Source organism: Lactuca sativa, chromosome 3 (assembly GCF_002870075.4).
Source record: "Lactuca sativa cultivar Salinas chromosome 3, Lsat_Salinas_v11, whole genome shotgun sequence".
Lineage (NCBI taxonomy): Eukaryota > Viridiplantae > Streptophyta > Magnoliopsida > Asterales > Asteraceae > Lactuca > Lactuca sativa.
Genome location: NC_056625.2, coordinates 225,201,075 through 225,211,336, shown reverse-complemented (window position 1 = coordinate 225,211,336; position 10,262 = coordinate 225,201,075).

Genomic DNA, 10,262 nt, shown 5'->3' with positions numbered 1-10,262 from the left:
TAGTCACCTCGGTTGACCAAATGGTAAAGAGAAAGGCTAAGTCTGAGATAGTCCTGTGTACCATTCCCAAAGGGTCCATATGTTTCTATTGCCAAAGGAAGGGGCATTGGTTGCGAAGCTATCCTATTTACATGAAATATCACAAGGATGGTAAAGTCAAAAGTTTGACTTTACTTTGGATAAAGTCCACTATCTGACTCTATTAAATTCCTATTTGGAGATTCTTATACATGATGTAACTGGGTCACATGTTGATGTTTAAAGAATCAAAGAAAAGAGGAATGGTTCGATGATTAGAATTTTGAGTTGTTGCTTAAGAGTTATGATATTTTTCTTAGGAATAGATAACAACAAGTTTTCATATGGATTTTCATTGTAAGGATAAGTTTTCCGCAAGTTTTTAAAATAAAAGGAAAAAGTTTTAATTTATTTATTTTAAAATTCCTTACAATGGCATTTGTGAAAAAATTGTTGTTTATATGATTCCATTGATAGCAATATTGGAAAATCGATTTGATTCTTTCGTTTGTGGTAGTGTCATAATTTACCAAATAAGGAAAGATTCTCATCAGTCAAGTTTCAATTGGACATAAAGTTGGAATCATACAAGTTGTATTGTATGATGGATGAGAATTTTCATCTTTGGAAAATTAAGACTAATTCATTGTTCACATGTATATGTGAGTCAACTGAAGGACTAAAGGATCAAGTACACATTCTTGTGCACTGGTCAAGTCCACTACAAAAGATCGATAAGACTATTCGTCATGATTTACTAAAGCTTAGTAAATATGGTTACACTTACAAGTTTAAGTCTAATTCTGAAACGTTGGAAAAGTTTCAATGTATATGGCAGAACAAATGAGAAGAATCAAATTAGGCAGAACGATAAAAGTTTCTCAAATCTGAAAAGATGGGATATTACTTTAGTATCATGTTTTATGATCATCATAATGATTATGAAACCATATCACAATTAATCCTCTAAGGACATCTTAGTGCATTCTTATGGCTAAGAAGAGGAGTCATAAATTGTTGTAGTGGTTAAATCAAGTAGATGAGTCATACTTCGTTGCAAAACAATTCTTAGAGTCATACTCCAAGATTGTAACTTGAGTGACACATATTAAAGAAGGTTTACAACACTTGTCAAATGTAAGAGTAAAATGTTTTCTACTCTTGTACATTTGAAATTGGTAAGTTGTGATGTTTTGGATAAAACAAAGACCAACTAAGGCCAATTGTGTGAAGTGTTTGTCTTGATAAGAATCCGCACTATCTCTTGAATATTTGTTTGTCAAGGAATGGTTCTTGGCAAGAGAGTCTTATATGTCCAGAAGACAGTGGGAGTCTAAAAGATCATGAAAGAGTTTCAAGAACAAATCAAGAAGAAAAACATATAGTTTATCACTAGCACACGACTTGAGGTTTGTAACCTATCGTATTGACATATTCCTATTTTTGTGCCCATTCCAGTTAAAGTTGACTATGCATCTGAGTTCTACAAGTTCTCAGTTGTTTGCATAACTACTTGGAAGCAATGGCAGGCCCGTGTGCTGCCGGGTGGCATGAAATTAAGAATAAACAAGTTCAGTCCATATCAGTTTGGATTTGTCACTAACCTTGTCTTGTGATTATGGTTATGACAAATTTACATGGATAGGAATACATACACCATAGAAATCTAAGTGTCATAAGGTTTCTCATTGACTCATGAAAATGATGGTGAGAAAACGCTTTCACTAAGTAGATTTTAAGTAGATAGCAATTGTGATATTTGCATTCTGAAAGTCGTTAGTGGAGCGTATGTGGTTAACCGGCACTCTAACATGGACTTGTGAAAATGGCAAAGGCCTAAACAATTGAGACTATGATTACGACATCCCTTTTCATAGTTCTAAAAATAGTTTAGACACACATGTGAGCTATATAAAGAAAGGTGTATGATTTTGATAAAGTCTTATCAAAGCGTCTTGTATTAGAAATATGTACTTTGGTAAGAATGTCAATAAAGTATTGATTTCTAGAAGTCCAGCTGATTTCTAGACACATTTCAAAGCTAGTGGGAGCATAATTGTTATGCTAATAATCATCATGTTAGTGGGAGCATGATCGTTATGATAAGTTTTGCAAGTTAGTAATGTTAATTATAGAAAAAAAAGTTTCAATTGAGAAAAGTTGTTCATTAAGGGAGAGGAAATTATACTTTATTTCAATTCTAAATGCTTAGATTGGGATTTTAATCATCTTTAGTCAAAGATATATATATATATATATATATATATATATATATATATATATATATATATATATATATATGAGTTTTATGTTGGAATGGTTCAACATAAGGAAATTCTACAAATATTGCGTCCTCAAGTTCGATTATGATTACGACATCCATTTTCATAGTCAAATTTTGAAAACATGGCAAATAAAAAATTTGTAGCAAAAGACCGGTCTAGGGTCATGTCTTTATGTGAGACATCATGAATCATGTTCCATATGCTTCAGATATAGGATCGATTACATGTGCTATCATATTTATCCTTTCTAAATTTTCCTAATGCCTAGGGCATTAAAAAGGGAAAAGGTCTACAATTGGATATGACTAAAATGATTAAGCAATTGTTGAGGACAATCTGAGGTTTTACCAAAGATTGGTTTCTCATGGACAATTGGAAGTATGTTGTAGATTTTTGGAAAGGACCACATTGACACATTCTGAAAAAGAGGCAACTCTTGTTCAGAAGTGATAGTCAAAATGGGAATATGGAAATGTCTCCATAGGTGGAAGTTATTCAATCTGTGTAAAATTAGAAAAACTTAATGCAAGAAGGATGTTCAAAGGAATGTACTTTGAATTTGAGACTTCGTATCCGTGGAATTGATCTCCATTGGAATACTCTATAATGTTTGTTGACAAGTCTTTATGACTTTGTGCATAGTAATTACAAGAGTATCAATGCATATAAGTTAAGAATCTAACAGATTTTGGTAAATGGGTGGAATTTGGAATTCTTACATTTACAATAAGGATTTGGGATTGTGAAATGAGAATCATTGGAATTATGTTCAATTGATATATTCCACAAAGTAAGGATCATAGATAAACATAGTATGCATACTTGGTGTATGGCATAACTATTGTTTGGACAAACATAGTGTAGATGATTGGAGCATGGCATGACTATTGTTTCAGACTCAAGTAAAAAGTTGATTATTCGAAACATTATACAATGAATAATGAGTAATCAATATGGAGTTTAAATAAAGGATGTTCTATTTACTCTAAAAAGTGCTTGGGGTCATATTGGATTTGATTACTCTTGTGTTTCACTTTGCATGTTTTTCCTTCCCTAATAACTAGGTTATTCAAACTCTCCACAGTCAATCATATTTTGGAAGTAGGTATGAATCAAGATTGTCATGAAGTTGGCTTGTAGATGTCTAAGGTGTTGGACATAACAAGAGTTGCTACAACATTCATGAGTGCTCCAGGGAATGAGATTCGAGTTTTGGATTAAACCCACGCTTATTTGAATCACTTCATGGATTTTATCACGAGTGATCATGAGACAATAATATCTTATATTCTTCAAACCTAGAGATATGACTTGTTGACTATGAGTTGGTTATACATTGATTGCACGAAAACACATCAGTAACTTGATGTTATAAAACATGCATTTGTGTACGATTCAACAAGTAGTAGGAAAAGCATATGATTCAAAGTTTATCCATTCCTTTTACCCTTGGAGGGATAAAAGCGATATTTGTGGGCCCCTCGATGATTTAGTGATGACACCCCTAAGTTCTTGGCCAAGCCTGGACTGATTTGATTTATTCAATTAGTCAGTCGTCATAAATCAGAAATCAGGAAACAACAAATGGACAGAGAGAATGATTATAATCCATGTCTCAATCCATATGATATCTAGCATGGAGGAATATATGATCCCTTATCTAATGGACAAGTCATTTGACTAGGTCAGAGTTTGGCAGCAGCTTTAAGAGCTACAATTGCTAGTCGGGATCTTGGAGTCATATGCAATAATAGTTTTATACTTATCCAAGTGGGAGACTGTTGGATGATATGTCTAAGCCCATAACTATTATTGGTATGTATTCGACCCGAGAGTAGCATGGTCCATTTGGGTTGCACTTCACTGAAACAATTTATATGGATAGTCTTTTGAGAATAGTATGTTTATTATTTAGATTAATATAGTATAAGTTCTAATATATTAATATGGAATCATATTATTTAATTAGTATTGATCAAGAATTAATTTAGTGATCAAAACGGAACTAATTAGATATGGACTCTTATATATACAGCATGGGCCAAGTTCATTTAGGTTGGGCTAAACTTTCATGGATAGTCCATGGAGTTTTTAACCCATGGATCCTATGGAAATGAAAGGTCATGGGTATTAGGATTTACATGAATGTAACTCTAATCCTCTATACTATATAAAGAGGTCTTTGGCACATGAAATGGTACTAGGGTGTGAGGATACAAGAGTGCGCCGATTTCTAGTGTGGTTACTATTCTCTCAAGCTTTCCAAAGTGTTTTTGGTGATTTGTGATTCCACTTGAGGCATCCATATTATTAGTGCTAGGCTCTTGAAGCTCCAAGGAATCAACCACAAGCAAAAGGTATGTCATTCTACTAGATTCTTGTATTGTATATACTTCATATTATGCTAGTTAGGATGAAACCTTGGAATATTGAATATTTGCATGTATAATAGAGAAAACATAGATCCAAGGTTTATAGGGTTGCATGTACACCATAGGAGTGTTAGGATGCTCAAAACCCATCAATAACACATTAGAGAGATTTAGTGTTTTAACTGAAGTGTGTATATATTTAGAACCAACATGAGATATTTGTGGACTATTACCATTCCCGAGAACAATTTCATCAGGTCCACCATAGTTAGAGACATTTTGATGGTCAGAACAATCATTTGTAACATGATTGGAGGTACCACTATCAATTAACCATGGTGATGAAACACAGATGGACCTGACATGGTGACATTGACAAATAGAGAGGATAATTGTAGATTAGTAATAATGACATTGTTTTATTGTAGAAGCCTTTCAAGTTTTGAAAATCATAGGTCACATGACATGGAATGTTACAATACTGAAAAAAGGTGTTAGATTCGGAAGGTCAATTACCACCTGGGCCGGAAGAAGACCAATTGGTGCAATTTGGTGGTCTACACTGCTGGTTAAAGAACTGGTTGTTTGAGCCAGCCACAGTGTTGGTTTGAGTTGTCTGATCTCCCATTCAAGCGATTGGATTGTCGATGTGTATAGTCAACAGTAGTGAGCATAGGAGTGGTGGAGGCAGATTGCTCTTTGAGAACACGTTCAAAATCACTTAATTTGTCAAACAATTCGGAATAGGAGAGGGGTTTTTCATGTATTTTAATGGCAACAACAATTGTGCCATATTCATCACCGAGTTAGGAGATAACAAGAACAAGTAGATCTTCTTCTGTTACAGGACTCTGTGCGAGAGCTAGGTCATCAGAAATGGCTCACATGTCTTGCAAATATTCAGCAATCGTGCGAGTCACTTTCGGGTTTTTGACAATTTTTGACTTGAGAGAGATAACTCGAGATCGAGAAGCACTGGCACAGCTGACATTAGAGGCATTCCAAATCGTCTTTGGATATGGTGGCGGACGAGATTAAGGGTTGGATTGAGTCAAAATAAGAACAACCAAGAATCACACTGATTATTGTTAGATTTTGGCGATACCAGATTAGGTATTACGGATTTGGTTTGGAACCATCTTTGTCTTCTAGCAGTCGTTTTGGGTCTGGTTGTTCACCGGTGGTAAAAGTATCAAGTTCAAGCCCGATTAGAGTGGATTCAACTTGACGTCGCCATACTGGAAAATTATTTGCAGTGAGTTCTATGGGAAAGTGAGTTGCGCCAGTGACTTGTATGGTTTTGGCCATTTGAGGCAATGAAAATAAGGATGAAGAAAAAGGAAGGGATTGACTCTTTTGAGCAATTTGGGCTCTGATACCCTATAGAGAGAAGGCTATATAATGATATTAGGGTTGAATGTTTTATGTTTCTATGTATCAAATCAATATAAGGAGGAGGCTATATATATATATATATATATATATATATATATATATATATATATATATACCCGTGATATACAAACATGATGTTAGAACAAATCAAATCCATGTTGGACAATGAGGTGGTTTTTACCGACTTTTAAAAGAAATCAAATCTCAGTTGTCATTTTTGGTGATATTTTGAGAGTGCATTGCTATAATCTGGTGGTTGTAGATTTCTCATCTCTTCCATTGATGGTTTCATATGGTGGATTCCTTTTTATTTTAATTTTTTTCAAGCTTTTTTTTGTTATTGGATCGGTTGTAATTTTCTTATGACATCTCCATTTTCAATTTGGACCCAACAACATTTTCGACCCTAAAACAAGATCGACTTTTGCATCTTCCGCAGAAGAGATCTACGTGGTTAGTTTCTAAAAGCTAATAAATATTTCAAGTACTATCATATCCGACCCTGCATACATTGCTACAATGAATGACATCTCCATTTCCAATTTGGACCCCAAAATGTGCCACGAGTTAAGATGTTAGCTTTAGTTCATTAACCATCACATCAAAAAATAAAATTATGAGTCAACCCACCATCAATTAAAATAAGTACCTTAATCAAGTTTAAACTTCCATGAACCTTCATAGTGGCAGGATTTTATTTTCTGAAGATTGCATGTAAGCTAAGTTCTACCACTTCAGCTGGATCTTCATTCGAATTAACTACTTAAGTTTTTAGAAGCTCCTCTGAAACATCATCGGCTTCTAGCAACTTAAAAGTACCGGTTTTACATCGGTGGCCTGGTCCATCTTTATCCCCGTATCTAAAACATTCCCCTTCAGAAACCGACTTTGTTTTTTTTTGTATCAGTAATTTAAAGTGGCTATTTGGGTGAAATAGTGGATTAACGATTGGTATTAGTTCTAAGTTTGGGATATGGTTGGGTAGTTTTGAACTTGGGAGTCCAAGTTGAACTCTTCCCAGAACGAAAATGGCTAACTTTGGGTTCAAACTGAATAGCTAGACTCATGGCATTGTAAACGGTACGGGGTTCACAAATTCTCACATCTAATTTCAATTCTTCCTTGAGACTGTTGTGGAATACTCCCAAAAGGTAGTGATCCGGAAAATTTGAAACCCGGAAAGATCTCTTAGCAAACTCTTTTCTATACTCGTGCACAGAGGCGGTTTGTTTGATGCTACACAAATACTCATCGGGATTTTGGAATTATGCAGGGCCAAAACATTTAGTAAAAGACTAACTAATTCTTTCCAAAAAGAAATTGATTGATATGTTGAGAGCCAAGCATATAGATCTAATGCATCACTTTCCAAATGCATAGAAGCCACCTCTACTTTTTACTCATCAAGAATATGATAATACTTGAAATATTTATTAGCTTTTAGAAACTAACCACGTAGATCTCCTCCGCTAAAGATGCAAAAGTCGATCTTCTTTTAGGGTCGAAAATGATGTTGGGACCACCCAGAACTATCCCCCTCATCACGTCTGCCCCCAAAATTTTGGTATCTCGAGTTTGCTTGTGCTTTTAGCATTGCAATGTCGGCTTTTAAAGCATTTATTGTTTATATTTTAGCGGCAATGGCCGCCAATTGAATAGTGACATGATCTAGGGGATTACTGCCGCCTTTACTTGTACTATTTTGGGTTTGCACCATGTCTTCAAATTTCCCGACAATGGAACCAAACGACAGATTCTAATTGTAATAAACATGCAATTTTACTAAATGATTGAAATAAAGTGGCCCGATTCGAGAGGGGCAAAGTGTCCAATACAAAACGTACTACTTTGATGAAAACATGAATTAACTAAACAAATAAAACCTAGTCTGTTAATAAAACTACTAATGCTTATTAACTGCTCCTAGAAAACAACATGTGAACTGCCCAACACAATTCCATTTTCCCACTGCTACTTTGACTGAGTGGGTCCAAACAATACCTAAATATTAAATTAAGTTGCTCCAAGTCTATGTCTTTGACCCATTTCTTTTGCCACGTGTAAAATTTAGCCGGTATTGTATCAGGGAAGTTCAAATTGACTCATGAGTATATCCTAGGGGCTCCAGGGGACTTTTTTCAATACCAACACCACCTTTTTTAGAAGATGGGGGTAGGTTATGTGTACACTCCCCATGAGTGTGTGCAAGTTGTGATTTTGAGACTTCATAGGGTACTTCGGAAGAGTGCCTGGGTAGCATAGGCTGAGACCCATAGTCAGGTCGAATGTCGATTTATGAATCCTTTTAAGAGGCTTCACCAACTTTGGTTCTCTTTTTGTCTTTGACTTTACAAGGGGATGCCTTTTTCTTGGCAATCTATTTCATTCTACCTTCCAAGGCAGCATGAATATTCTCTTCCAACGCATTATTATCCGAGACTGGGGCAGGTTGTTTTTGGTTAAACACAACTGAGGTCTCAGTATGATTTTTGAGATGTGGTGAATCGGATGGAAAAGTGCATAACATGTAGTCTGGTAAACATGTTATAGGTCCGAAAACATTTTGACTAGGCAACTATAAGTTTTTGATAGTCTTGAAAGAATATTATACATCTCGGATGTCTGAGTTGAGTGGAATGGCTTCATGTCTCTCAGAATAAAGTTGTTGTGGAGTCAAAGCCTAAAATATTGGACTTGGGATCTCATTCAGTTTCCTCTTGACAATAAACTTTTTGAAATCTTGCTACAACACTTTCGGTAGATCAACGGTGTTTGGTTTTTCGGTGAAGATGCTTTATACCACATAAAGCCATTCTTTGCTCATGGTGTCCGTACCACCATGTTTTCTGGATAAACCGCTAAGAACGACGTGCGTTAAGATAGTCCAAAGGCAAGGAACGACTGATTTCTTAAAATCCTTAGCCTTAAACAAGCCATTATCGACGATCTGGGTCAACAACGACTGAAACTCTTCAGACGGCAGTTCCTACACATGAAAACCTTTGTGGTTTGCAGTAATTCCAATTGCATTGAGAGGGGTAGCCTTGTGAACATGTACGATCCTGTCGTTATTAATCATTACTTCAAGAACACCATCTTCAATATTCACTCTTTTTGAAGGCTCTATGAAGAAGTCAGAGAGGGAAATTAGGGTGAGGAATTTTGGTGAGAAGAAAGACGATAGGATGGCGGAAGATGGGGTCAATCATTATTCTCACAAACTTATCAAAATCCGTCGGGACAAGAGAGAACAACTTGGTTGTTTCTCCAAGAATGATTTCAGTGGAGGTAGATGAAGCAGACCCTTTTGAAAATTTCTTCTTGGTTGCAGGGATTAAAGATTTAGGAGCCATAGAAGATGATTTTGAAGCCATTACAGGAAGTGAGAGAAATCTTGTAGAACAGAGTATGGAACACAAAGCTCTAAGAATACGATAGGCAAAGTGAAAAGTGGGAACAGTTTGGATTCAAACTCCTTACATATGTTGGAATTTTTAGGCCGAATTGGAGAGTAGAATGATGACAACTAAATTCTAAAACAGTTTGCATTTAATGCACAACCCAAAAATGCTTCAAAAGGATTAGACGTTTGTTTGTTCAATTTGGGAAAACCGTCGATTCAGTTCAGAGTACTTAATAGTTTATTGGAATGTGTGCCAAAGGCGTGGTTATTAAGAATTAAGAGGTTAATCATAAAAGAAAATACCGTGTAACACCCAAAAATTTCAAGACAAATTTGAACTTTTAAAACATTTCAAACCATTAAAATCATTACAATTTTGTTTTCAAATGTATAATATCAGAGTTTTCCCAGATACATAAACAAATCATGAGGAGCTGTAAGATCATTCCTTCGCCTTGCTACGATCCCCTGATGCACCTGAAACAATAAAATGAAATTGTAACCCCGAAAGCTTAGTAAGTTCCCCCCAAAATACCAATCTCATATAACCATAATCATATCACATCCACAAATACAAATCAGGATGCATAATGAGCCTTCAGCCCGACTGGATCGCCTCTCGGGGTCTACAGCCTACATGGACCTCTCCAAAGCCCTCGATATGACTAGACCGCCTCGTAGGTCCTACAGCCTATCCAGACCGCTCACTAGGTATGTTGGCCTTCAACACAAAGCAGGACCGCCTCAACCCAACCCCAATCAAACAAACATGTGCACATAAATATCATA